We start from the raw sequence: 12,930 nt of genomic DNA, 5'->3' as shown, positions 1-12,930 counted from the left end.
GACATATTCTTATTTATTTTTATATGAAAAATATAATTGTGGTGTTGAGTGACATTGTGCTAAATTTATAGATTCATCTGGAATGAACTGATATCTTCACAATATTGAGTACCCTCATCTGGAAGATGGGATATCTCTCCATTTATCCAAGCTTGTTGTATAAGAAAGATACTAACTTTATGTAGTTTTCCATGTAAGTTCTGCCCATTTGTTTTTAGGTTTATTACTGGATATTTTATATTTTTCATTATTAGGAGTAGGATCTTCTTTTTATTTTCAAATTGGTTTTTGATTATATGTAAGAAAACTGTTGATTTATTTTGTTTCCACTTGTATTTTCATACATTGGTTTTAAACAGTTTCAGTTGAATCTCCGGTTTCCCAATAAATAATCATATCCTAAGAAATAATAATTTTGGCACTCTTTTCTCAGTCCTCCATTTCCATAAAAAGCTCTCAGGCAGTCTCCACATTAACAGGCAACCAAAATATGAACAACAGACCAGAGGTTGTAACGTGGAACAGGCCTTGAAGGGTTATCCAGTGTGTCTTGTGTCAGAGCCAAATGTCAATCACCCATAATGAATGAGTCCTTTAAAAATTTTAAAGTAATTCTGAAATTCTTTAGTCTGCTTTTTAAATGATGTATTCTTTATCATATATCAAACTTTCTGCTTGTGAAACTCTCAAGTGAGTTCTTGCCTGATGTGCACAGAAGTTAATTCAGTGACACCAGGATTTAGAGAAAAGAAAGTCTATGGGCAAAGGCTAGCTCAGTGGATACAGGAGGGAAGTCTTCGGATGTGCCTCCCTGAGATGGAGTGGTGAGGGATTTTTATTAGATTAAACAAAGGGAGGTGGAGATATAGATACTAGGGATGCTGGCACATGTTGATTGACTAATAAACAATCAAATTAAGGATTGCAAGTTGGTTATTACTGCTGATTGGTCCTCTATTTTGATGAGTGGGCTTCTGACCTTGCTGGAACTCGTAATGGTCAGAACTCCGGCTTCTTTTTTTTGCGTCCGGTGTTTCTCTTTCCTGTTCCTGCTCACTTTAATTCCACTCAGAGGGCATTTTTATGTTCCAGGATGACTTTAAGTTCAGGATTCTTTTGGTGCATGCTTCATCTGTTTTAGCCAATTCTGTAGGGACAGAAGAAAACAGGAACTTGTCCCAGAGTTAGGCATTAATCTTAAAAGAGGGACGTGAAAGCTTTAACAAGTTATTAAGGGAGGAGCTATTCTAGTGAGTTAGTACAGGTGGTTTCAGTACTGAGTAGGCTTTTTTATTTCTCCCTGGTTCTACAGGGATTTATAAGTTCCTTGAGGATATAAAGCATTAACAAGCTGTAACTACACAAACTAAAAAGAAAACAGAGAAATCAGTGGTTGACAGTGCCCTGCATTTAGTGTATCATGACGTTTGGCATATACTTGGTTCTGAATAAGCATTAAACCAAAGCCACCTCCAAAGACCTAGGACAATAATGAGAACTTGATAAATTTATTTTGATTACTGTGTCTGAAATTAAAAGAAACTCTCTAACACTGTCATGTTGGCTTCCAGGGGTAATGGGAAAATGTCACTATGTGAACGAACAGAGCTGATAAGAAATGCAAATAAAAACTCTGAAAAGTTTGAAGTGACAACATACTACCACCACCTTTTCCTAAGTTGCCATCTTTGAGAACAAATATGATAACAATGAACAATTATTGGATTTATAGCTGGAAAATTACAACTGATGACAAATATCAATTGCTATTCCAACTCATGAAATGTTTTGTATACATTTGTTAAGTTTTAGGGGGAAATCTATTAATGACTCCCTCTTTAGGTCTGTTTCTCAAAACGGGAGGAATTAATATGTGTACTGGGTTGAATGGACTTTGAATATGGCCCATAACATATTTTCCCTCATTTCCTTTTCCTGAAGCAACGTAAGTTACTACTGTTGCCATTGTCATAGGAAAGGTAGAGCAACACCTAGCCGTTCAGTCTAAAAATGATATAGTAGTTTGGGCCCAAGAAATAGCTAAAAAGAATACAATTAACTCTGACTTTTATCACGTTTTATTGTGGACCATTCCTTTAGACAATTAATGCTTAGGCTTCAAGAACATGAATTTATTTTTAGATGTAAATTTTAAGACAGGGAGAAAAAAAATGTTCAAGGCAATGATATGTCCCACTTTAAAGTTCTTGTGTTTCTGCTTAAATAGTTATAATAACACATGCTAGGGAAATTTTCTATATTTATTTTAGAATTACTGCTATGTACATATGTATTATTCTTGGTAGGATGGGCATCTTCATATCTAGGGCATCCCACTATGATGACTGATTATGTTCCAGCTGGTCTTTCTCTACTTAGGAATGAAATTTTTTACTAGAGTAAATTTAATCAAGCAATCTTGTTAAATGTGGCACTGGTCCCAATCAGTTGAAACTTTTGAAAAAAGAAAGCTCATGAGGAAAGATAAAAGTTACAGTCTTTAATATCATGAACTTCTCTACTGTGAGTGCTGGAGTTGGACAGTCTTTGGTTCATACCCTGAATTCATCACTTACTAGCCCTATAAATTTCAAAGTGTTCAACCCTTCTAATTCTTGATTTTCAATAAATTGGGGAATAATATTAATAGCCACATCTTAGGCTCACTAGGAGGGTGAAATGAAAACAATATATGTATGTACTTAGCTAAGTGCCAGGTACATAGAAAGTTTGCAATGTTTCTTTTATTATTGCTATTATGTTACCCAATCAATGTCAAAGACTCATTTGCAGACCAGCCGTATCATCAGCTGAAATATTTATTAAGATACAGATTCCTGTATCTCTCTCAACACCTACTGTTTCAAAATTACCAAGACTGAAGTCCAGAAATGCATAATTTTTACAAGAAAACTAAGTGATTCTTAAGCACATTAAAATTTGAAAACCACCACCCAAATACCTGAATTTCCTTTAAAAAAAAAAAATACCATTTTCTTATAATGTAGCAGTAGCCTAAAGCCTCTGTTTAGCAACTCTGTCATGTTAGGTTATCAATAAGTTGCCTTCTTGGGAGAAAATAAATGCACATTGATGTGGTTTCTGTTTAAAATGTTGACTCCCACGGTGACCCTCATTCAAGTTTATGCAATACTGCTTCTGTTCTGGAACCATCTCCTCTTGAGTCTTCATCTATTTTCTCCCTTCACATTACCAGTTGGATCTTTCTAAAACACTCATTAGACACTCTTCTTTTCAAAATCTTCTAGTAGTTCATTCTCTGTGTGATAAAGTCCTTGGAACATAGAATTTTTAAAATCCATAAAATATGGCTGCTTCCTCTCCTCTAAGTCATCTCTCCATCCTGTCCCTGACCTGGTATAAAAACTAACCATTTCAAATAACTCATTTTGTCCTGCTTCATTGCCATTTCTCAGGTCAACAAATGACCTTAAATTTCTTACTGTTGAAATCGTGTCTACCAACATCCACTTCAAAGGCCACCTCTTCCCAAGAGCCTTTCCTAATCTCTTCAAATGGGGGCAGGAGGTGGGGGTATGCTCTTACAGTCCTTAGCATACAGCCCTCTTAGAACACTTTAGATTTTTCTTTTTTGTTTGATATTTCCCCTCTTTGGAATTTTAATTTCTGTAACAAAAAATACATCATGTCTTCATTGTACTATTGTATTGTATTGATGCTTGGCACAATTCTAGACTCAAGAATTAAATTCTTCTAAATTAATCACTGAATGAGTAACATGTGATAATGGTTCTCTAGAGACACCCAGGAAATATTTAACTTTCTGCACTTTTAATTACTCTTGGAGTGCAAAGGCTTTCTTGTTTTATTGGTTGTATATGGCTCTTAGAAATCATCCCACCCACTAATGGAATGCTAGGGAGGGGGTGGAATGGGAAGATTTAGGCTGTATATATGTTTCCACAATTGAAAAAAAAAAAAAGACAGTCTAAATAGATGACAATTGAATGCCAAGGATGAACCTGGGTGGGATTGGAGGATGGAGGACAGGAGGCTCAAAGGGACACAGTTGAGACATAAGGAAAAGGAAATATAGAATGTAAGCTTTGTATCATTGTTGAACCTCTTGTACTTCTTAGCTGTGCTTAATGGGATTGTATAAAAGAATGTTCTTGTTCATGGGAAGTATATATGTGAATTATAGTGTATGCTCAAGGATGTGTGCAGTTAGTTCTCATATGTTCAGAAGACAGAGCAATAGATGATGGATGATAGGGAGGGAGGGAGGGAGGGAAAGAAATAGCGATGTGACAGCATGTTAAAGTTGGTGGATTGGGCTATCGGGGGAGGGGCTCAGCGTATGATGGAGTTCTGTGTATGGGGTTAGTATTGTTTTTGCAACTGTTCCTATAACTTTGAAATTATTTCAAAATAAAAAAAAACAAAAAAGAAATCATCCCACACAACTTTCTCACTACAGCTGAGAAAGCAGAAAGCCACCATGACTTCCCCAAGCATACTGTTAAAGGGTAACATTAAGACCAGAGTAAAATGGATGAATTCTCTGTCCAAATGATTTCTAAAGATACAAACATATCTAAAAATATGAATATAATATTTAAATTATTTCATTTCTGAAGATGCAATTGCAGGTATTCCTTACGACACTAAGTGTAACTTGCAGGAAAATAAGTGAAAATTAACCATAGGGAAATTTGTTTTCCATAGCACCATTATGCATTTGGAAAAAATACATATGCAATTTTGACTTCATACTTGACAAAATGTTTATATGACGGTTATACTAATTATTCTTCACTATTCATAGTTCTACTAATGTGAGAAATTACAATGATTTCATTCATGCTACCAATTTAAATGAGTAAAACTATGTTGAAAATCACTCATGGATTTGGATTCTGTTTCTTGTTTGCACCAAGCTGAAGAATGAAATTGTGCAATTTTTAGCTTCCAATGTTAAAATTCATGAGAAAATTGCCTAAGATCTGAATTTTTAACAATTACTCTGGTTTACTCTAATGCTTGCTGCCTAAAATCACAGTTTCAGGCAACTGAAGGGAAGGAAAATTCATGGATCATGTTTATAAAGATACACTGTGGAATATTTTACACATTTAAATCGACTTTCCCTGTGAAAATAACATAATGAAACAAAATCCTGAATATTTAAAAATTTACTACTAATGCTACCAAATCTTTGCCTCCTTGAATGATAAGTAATAACTGACTGCAGTCTAAGCAAAATAGTATATACGAACACTTTGTTAGGACTCATTATACAAGCATATTTCAAAAACGTTTACTACCTTGCCGTGATACTTAGTAAAATCCATCCTGTAAATTCAACTATATTTTCTGTTAATTATACTGGAATCATCAAGCCTTTTTCCTGTCAAGCCCCTTTTATGCACCTGTAGGTGGAGCCGTGCTAGAAAGCTCAAGGCACTGAGAAGAATTTAGAGCTCAATTAACAGTTTCATACTTTTTTTTTTCTTGGAAATTACCATGCAACTAATAACTGTTACACAATGACCAAACCTAAGAGCTTACATCTGAAAATTCAAGATAGAGAATTGTTTTAAGTGTACTATTATAAGAAATTTAAAGGTTTGAGTCCTGAATCTTCTCTCTCAGTATTTTATACCTGTTAGTCTTGGCTATGTAGTGTTTTACGAAAAATTCTTGATCCAGTTTTATAATAAATTTCATGTTAAAATGTGTCTAACAATTGTGACATTGGTTTTCTTTATGTCACATACAGTTTAATAACTGCTGGTTCCCCCTCTTCTTCCCAAAAGTGCTAAAGAAGGGGACCCCAGTCTCCATGGGTAGAGAGTGGATAAGGGGGATCCCACAGGAAAATAGGCCCCAATTTTCAAACTATCACTATATCAATAAGGGGAGACAAAAATTAATGTATTCTGGTTTAAGTGTTTGGATTATCTGTAGTCTCCATAAAAAGGGTGGAGCGGTGGGAAGAATGTTCTAATTTGAAGCAATTTTTAAAGATTTTAAACTTCAGTTCTAGATAATTATCCAATGATTTATTGATTAGTTTAACTAAGGCTAAGGTCTATATCAGGCAATAGTTATGGGCTAATTATTCTGAAACTCTTGCCGTGTTTGGCAATGTCAGTGCTTAAATATATTTTTCAGCTTTCATTAGAATCATTTATTTCTTTTTATAAGGAAAAGTGTTTAAACTTTTCTAACATAAAGAACACTGAACTGATAATTAATACTGGCTGTGCCAACCAACAAAGAATGTCATGATGAGAATGAGGATGTCCCACTCTGGTCATGACTTGTGTTTAGGCACTATTTTTGTATATCAATATTCATCTAAAATACAGAGATGTAATGATCCCAAGTATAAAGCATGTGGCAGGATAATTTATTGAGGTATTAATTTGCGTTTTGTTTTCACTGATGTGAAAGGATTAGAAAGAACAAGTTACTTGTCCTTTAACATCTGTATTGTCCTCCTTCCCTATACCAAAAGAGTGATAAGGATCTGTGTCCCTCTCAATCAAACTTTTGTGTGAGGAGATGTACATCAGAAGTTACCTGAATATCAACTTCCTTCTTAGCTCCTCCAAGGTCTGGGGGCTGGGGACAAGAACACCAAAGAAGAGGAAGAGACTGCCTCAACTAGTGGGGTGATGGAGGTCGACTAAACCCATGATTAGCAAAAATCCTTGCCCCAGTCCTTGCTGAAACCCCAGGTATATGGTAGGACCTGGTGAAGGTTGTTGAGGATGCAGGATTTCTAGAGTGGTTGTTCCTGGAGAACTTGCAAAGATTCCTTTGTCTTGTCCCTGCCTACCTTCAGGAGGAAAGTAGTCTTGGATATTAAGAATGTCATACACTTGTGCTTGACTGATGAGCTAAGACTTTCACCCATTTTCCAGCCATCCCATATAACGCCAAGATCCCTGAGGGGTATGGATATTGTTAAAATAATTGAGACTGGATCTCTTGCCAAGCAAGATGAAGCTGGGAGTCAGATTCAGTTTGTTTTAATGACAACAGAGAGAGTGTAAAATTTCTTGCTTGTGAGCATATTAACTGAAAATTAGAGGGGCTGCAAGTACTAAACAATAGAAATGACTTTTGAAAATGAACCATAAACCTAATTCTGTATAATGAATTAAAAATTATTTTCCTTTGCTATAAACATCAAAATAGAAAGTTCCAATCAATATATATCAAATAAATGTATATACCTCAAAAGAGTGAAAGTAGTGTGTCATAGTTTCTTAGAATGGATTACTGTAGGTAAAAGTCTCTAAGATTTTCAATTGCACAGAAAAAAATTAAAGTTCTCAAATTCATTTTTACAGACCCAATGGATGAAACATTTTCAAAACTTAGCATTCTTTAGTATTTATCTGTCTACTTCATTAAATGTTCATTAAATTTGCTTCTAAAAAAGCTTAGTATTTCAGAGAGAGCCCATTGAACTTGTCATCATTCATGAGATAATGGTGGGAAGATAACTCTATTGTGTGTCAAGTATTCATACTGTGGTCTCAATTCTGACCTTAATTCCATGCACTTGGTTAAATCTCTTAACTTCTTTGATTCTCAGTGGTGTCATCTGAAAATTTAAAAGATTGTGATGGGAGATTCTAAGGCTTCTGCAACTTTTAACTTTCTTTTAGAATGATAGGTTTCCCCAGTTCTTTTGCCTGGTCTTTAGGCAAATATCCTAAGAATTGCCAATCTTCACCACCCTCAGTGCTGTACATACAAAAGGAACATTGCCAGAAAAGGAAGTCGCTATAATGATTCTCTTATCAAGTAAAAATTTCAGAATTCCCTTTTCTCATTGTTTTCAGAGTTCATTTCAGTTATGCAAAGAAGTTGCAATGTTACTATGCTAAACTCCCACTGAATATTTGAACAAAGAAACGTTACCCACCTCATTTTATTCACAAGATATCTTCTAAATGGGTTGAAGTTGCTTCAGAGAAGAAAATCCAAATTCAAAGACTCTCTTGTACTAAAATTATTTAAAAAAAAGGAAATCCTTAGTAATAGTATAAACTGTCTTCTGACAATATTAGCAGCCACTTCCTAAATTCTAGATATTGTATTAACTTTATCAAACGGGAAATGCAAATTTGTAACTGAGAAGTTAGGATTTAAGGGATGATTATGACTACTGAATCATTAAATAGATATTCCTTTTTACTTTCTGGCATATTAGAGTAGACAGAGAAATACCTGAAATCTCTGAACTGCAATCCAGTTACCTTGATCTCTGATAATGTTGGTATAGCTTTTATCTTGTGCCCTTGTGATTGTAAAACCTTGTGACTAACCTTCACTTCTACCCGTTTATCCAGTTTTTCTACTTTAGAGTCTTATGGTCACTAAAGCAGCCTCTAATGTTTATTAATGAAGGGTTGGTGTCAGCCCAGAACTGACCCACCCCAAGTCCAAAGTTCCCTTGATAACCAAGATGGGCCAGCCTCACGTGCACAGTAGCTTAGACTTTAATCTGTAAGTGATCTATATCTCACTATAATACTAAAACTCATGCCCATCATCATATTAAGGCCACCATTTTCTTACATATGTTCATGAATAAGCATGTAATCAATCTGCACATGCTCAATAATTAGATCACCTCTACATCATCTGTGGCCATTATGCTTATTATCCTAAAACCTGCCCATCTTTTAAACCATAAAACTATCAGAATTACTGCAGTTTGGGGACACAGATTTTGGGGCTGATAAGCCATCTATTCTTCTGCTTTGCACCTAGCAATAAACTCTATCACTATGAAACCCAGTGTCTCAGGAATTGGTCATTTGAGCACATAGGGCAAAGAATCCACCACCTTGGTCCTGTAACAAATTTCCCTTCTTTGTAATTCTTCCACTAAAGACATAAAGATATGCCACTTCATTGAATTAGCGACCATTACTGAACACAATCCAACCATTAGAATGGGACAATGAAAAACAAATTTATGTATACATTCTCTTCTCTCTTTTGTTCTTAAACTGATGAGAGATTAGATGGGCAGAGGAGAGAATTATGAAGCATCCAAGCACAAAGTCTACCTTTAGACTTTGCCTTACAGAGTTCACATATCATACACTTAGAAGCACAAAGACAATGTTTTACAGATTATTTTTTATTTTTTAAATTTTCAGTCACATAAAAGTTTTGCAGTTTGGTACCAAAGAGGTACCAAAGAGGAATTATGGAGAGCGGGCCCTCCCAGGCCAGCAGACTGGGGTTGAGATCCCAGAAGTACATGTGGGAGAGGACAAAACTACAGCCTCTGCTCTGGAAGGCAAAGGAAGAGTAGTGGCATTTATTTTAAATGAGGCTGCACCCAATCACCCCAAAAGAGAGTGTCTAGAGAGACCAGGTTGCCTAGATAACTTCTGCACTCTGATCCTCCCCTCTTATCTAGTTTTGGTAAATGCTTAGAACTGCCTGAAGACCCTGAGTGGGAAAAGTAAGGTGAAAGAGATGGGAACCTGACTGCCTGGCACTGTGAGGGGCTGGACGGGGACAGTCCCCATCCTGGGCTGAGGTAAGTCCAGCCTCCTGGAACTAGCTTCCACCCTGCCCTGCCCAGCTATAGCTCCAGCTCACAGTGGCAGTGCCCACCTCCTCCAGCCTCCAGCACTCGGTTTGGCTTGGAATGAAAACTTGAGCTGACCTATGAATTTGGCTTAATTTGCCATTAAAAATATGTAGACATAAGGTATATGTACTTTTGTCCCAGGCTTTGAAAATATTAGGGATGGGCTTGCATTTAAGTGTTGCTTTAGTCATTCTAGGTAGTGACCATTCATCGGGGAGTCTTCTTGAAAATCAATGATATATATAACAATGAATAGCAAGTGTAATTCAAAGTTGGGCCTATCATTTCACTACTGCATCCTCTTTCACACTCACTTTTGTAATAATGGCTAAAATGATAATACTCATTAAGAAAGGATTTGAGTTTGTAGGAATTAGTGAAAAAATGGAGAAAAAGAAAATTTTCTAATGATAAAGTGTTTTTATTTATATTATAGAATTTCTGTTGTGTTCATGTTTCATACTCCCTTATGCACTGTGGAAGGTTGAATTGTGTACCCCAACAAACACATTCTTAATCTTAATCACATCCCTGTGGTTGTGAACCCATTACAAATGGGATCTTATGAAGAAGGTATTTTTAGTTAAGGTGTGAGCAACTAAAGTACAGTGGGCCTTAATCTGGATTGCTGGAGGCCTTACAAAGAGAACCTGGAAGTCAAATAAAATGGGATGCAGAAATACAAGCCAAGGAACTCCATGGATTGCTGGCAGCCAGCACCAGAATGTTATAGTTTTCAAGGAGAAAGCCAGCCTTGCTGTTATCTTAATTTGGGACTTCTAGCCTCAAAACTATGAGCCAGTAAATTCCTGTTGTTTAAGCTACCCCATTGCATGCTATTTGTCATAGCCATCCGGCAGAGTAAGGCACATACTTTAGATTAAGGGAAGGAGAGACCACTACTCTCTCACTAAGGACAGCAGTTGTCATTCTATAGAATTGGACCTGTGAGGCCAACACTTCTGGATTTCCAAAAAAAAAAAAAAAAAAGGTGGCAATAATAAGGGAGATCTAAAGTGGAAACTGGCTCGCTAGAAGTCAAGAATAAATAAAGGTAACTACTAATAATTATGTAGCTTCTATTATTAAGTGTATCAGATGTAAGCTAAATGTTATAATTACCTATATTTCAAAAATGTAGAAATACAGCTTAATGAGATTAAACAACCTGCCCAAGATCACACAGCTATTAAGTGGTAGAATCAAGTTTTGGAATCAGGCAATCTGGCCCCAGGAATTTGTCTTCACTATGTATACTGCCAAGTAAAATACAATGGCCACCTGCACTGGGCATGGCCAGAGAAGTCTCTTTCTGAGAAGGGCTTTTCCAGAAGACATAAACAATAGACCTGCAGGGGTGTTCCAACAAAATGGAACACACCCTATAGAATTGCTGACAAGCAGCACTTGGTGATAAAACTAGTTTTGGTGCAATGAAGATAGCATATCAGAGTGGGCAAGCATACCATACTAATTAATGAATATCTGCTCCCCACTCTGTAAGACTCCCCACAATGTAAAATGGAAACATAATGCCAGCCAATCAGAACATTTCCTCATTTCCTTCCACTTTTGCCTTGTATGAGCTACTCTTTCCACTCCCTTGGTGGAGCTCCCTTCTACTTTCTGAATGGGATGCTGCCCGATTCATGAATCACTTAATAAAGGTGTGAGATCCTAAATTGCATGAAAAGTTTTTCTTTTATTGTCACCTCCACTCTCCATCTTCAGACAGCTGAATGCAATGGGTTTTTTTTGTTTGTTTGTTTATTGTTTTGTTTTGCTTCATTATTTGTCTTCCTAGGCAAGGGCAACTTATTTCAATTCAGAGAAACTTCTGCTACATCAGATATTAAAAGAAAGAGCTAGAGAGAGAGAGAGATAGGGAGGAAGGAAAGAAGGAAGGAAGGAAAAAAAGAAGGAAGGAATTTAGGAGGTGAATGAGCCAAGCATTGATCTAGGTGCTTTACAAAAGGTACTTCCTTTAATGCTCTTATCAACCCTGTAATGTAGGTGTTTTATTATCCTTGTTTTGCAGATGAGGAAATGAAGTTACAAGAAAGCTAAGTAACTTGCCCAAGGTGACACAGCCGGTAAACAGAGAAGCTAGGATTTACACCAAGACAGTCTGGCTCCAGGTTTTGTTCTTGGCTGACTTCTGCCAGGCACATGAGCATACATAAGGCTGAGGATGATGAGAATTTTAGGGACCCACAAAAATGTTTCAATATGAATTTTTTTTTTTAAATCAGAAGAAAAAAAGAATGTAATAATAATAATGAATATAATAAAGAATCCAGCCTATATTATATTTGGCATGCAGTCATAAAATATAATTATACATATATATGTGTGTATATATATAGTTTTATGGAGAAAAGGACTTATGAAGGCAAAAGTGCCTAGCACCTATGGGAGTCATAATGCATCCCAATTCTTAACCAGTGTGCTGTAATCCCTCTCATTAATCAATAAAGTTCACAGTCAGAATGTTCTTAAATTTAGTAGTAGAAATAATCTTCCCCAGCATGGCATTCTATTATCTCTTCCCAACCAAACAGAATTAAGAAGCAAGAATCTTCCTTTTTATGGACAGAAACTTCCTTTCCTGTAATATCACCTATTACTGTTAAATCCCATACTCCAAATCATAAAGGAGTCTGCTTGTAGGCACAATAAAACATAGCTGAGGTCAATTTCACAAAGCATAGGTGGCTGAAAATCAACAAAATTTTCTACCAGGCCAAATTAAATTAGTGAAAGCCAAATCTAGATGTTTTGGGGGAAAAGGAGGGGGAATGACATAGATCCCCAAATGCTCTGAAAACCAAAAAGTTAGTGTTTTTAACGTTCAGTAAGTCATTTGATGATGTAGCCTAATCTAAATTTTTTTGCAATCTACATTTATTCATTTTTTGTGAATTGCCATAGGTCGTTCTGAAGAAATATTACTGTATTAGATTTCAGGATGTTGCCCCAGGTCTTTCTGGATGCAATACACAGCATATGAGGTATATATTATCTTTCCACTCTAAAAAAGTCCAAGGGAATTGAATAAGAGATTGTGGACCTGTACTTTGATTTTGGGATTTCAGGTTAGTAAGAAGAGTAGTTTCCCAGTTTTGGTCCATAGTCAAGTGCCAATATGGAAAGATGTTTTCAAAATCTGATGCGAAGTGTAAAGTACATACATACATACATACATAGGAGTTATAAAATTATTACAAAATTTAATGAATGGAATTTATTCTAAGTACATGTTTCTGCTCTTTTTTTGTTGCTGTTAGATGTTTTCTTGTAAAATGATAAGAAAC

At 36.0% G+C, this 12,930-nt stretch overlaps 1 long non-coding RNA gene across 1 annotated transcript; it reads right to left on the bottom strand.

Moving 5' to 3' along the window:
- Positions 1 to 775: 775 nt before the first annotated feature.
- Positions 776 to 8,281, bottom strand: LOC119534999. Its single transcript, XR_005217148.1, has 3 exons — positions 8,233 to 8,281; positions 7,928 to 8,008; positions 776 to 1,147 (listed from the first exon to the last, which is right to left on the bottom strand). It is a non-coding gene; the product is annotated as an uncharacterized LOC119534999 (long non-coding RNA).
- Positions 8,282 to 12,930: the final 4,649 nt, after the last annotated feature.

The sequence above is a fragment of the Choloepus didactylus genome, chromosome 5 (genome assembly GCF_015220235.1).
Source record: "Choloepus didactylus isolate mChoDid1 chromosome 5, mChoDid1.pri, whole genome shotgun sequence".
Lineage (NCBI taxonomy): Eukaryota > Metazoa > Chordata > Mammalia > Pilosa > Megalonychidae > Choloepus > Choloepus didactylus.
This window is presented reverse-complemented; position numbering and strand designations above follow the sequence as displayed.